Below are 337 nucleotides of genomic sequence, written 5' to 3' on the forward strand. Positions count from 1 at the left end.
CAGCTAACAGACGCTACTAGCTAACAGCTAACAGTAGCTACTAGCACCGACTAGCACTGGTCACCGCTGTTGTCTGAAAAACAACAGACGGGACAAAGTGTTGCGTTTACTGGTAAACTGGTAAACCTTGAGACTGACGTATAACCGACTGCTATCTGTTGAGTTTTCCTCCTGTTACTCTGTCCTCTGTGACTGTCTACATCTAGAAACTAAGCTGCGGGGTGCAGGAACCACTCTGACTGGCTCATGAGCAGACGGCTTTACGGAGCGGTAGATTGACTTTGCAAAAAACCCGGAGCGTTCTATGAAATGACGCTTTAAAAAAATAATCGCTCGA

At 46.6% G+C, this 337-nt stretch overlaps 1 protein-coding gene and 1 long non-coding RNA gene across 4 annotated transcripts in view; one reads left to right on the plus strand and one right to left on the minus strand.

The window, feature by feature from the left end:
• The window catches only part of LOC116695918 (uncharacterized), a 5630-nt gene extending 5522 nt beyond the window's left edge, over nt 1-108 (plus strand). Inside the window, exon 3 of the long non-coding RNA XR_004333585.1 lies at nt 99-108. This is a non-coding gene — a long non-coding RNA (uncharacterized LOC116695918). The remainder of the gene's footprint in view (nt 1-98) is intronic.
• uhmk1 (U2AF homology motif (UHM) kinase 1) overlaps nt 1-337 on the minus strand; it is a 22514-nt gene that overhangs the window by 16629 nt on the left and 5548 nt on the right. The window lies entirely within an intron of this gene.

Source organism: Etheostoma spectabile, chromosome 9 (genome assembly GCF_008692095.1).
Source record: "Etheostoma spectabile isolate EspeVRDwgs_2016 chromosome 9, UIUC_Espe_1.0, whole genome shotgun sequence".
In the NCBI taxonomy this organism is placed as follows: domain Eukaryota; kingdom Metazoa; phylum Chordata; class Actinopteri; order Perciformes; family Percidae; genus Etheostoma; species Etheostoma spectabile.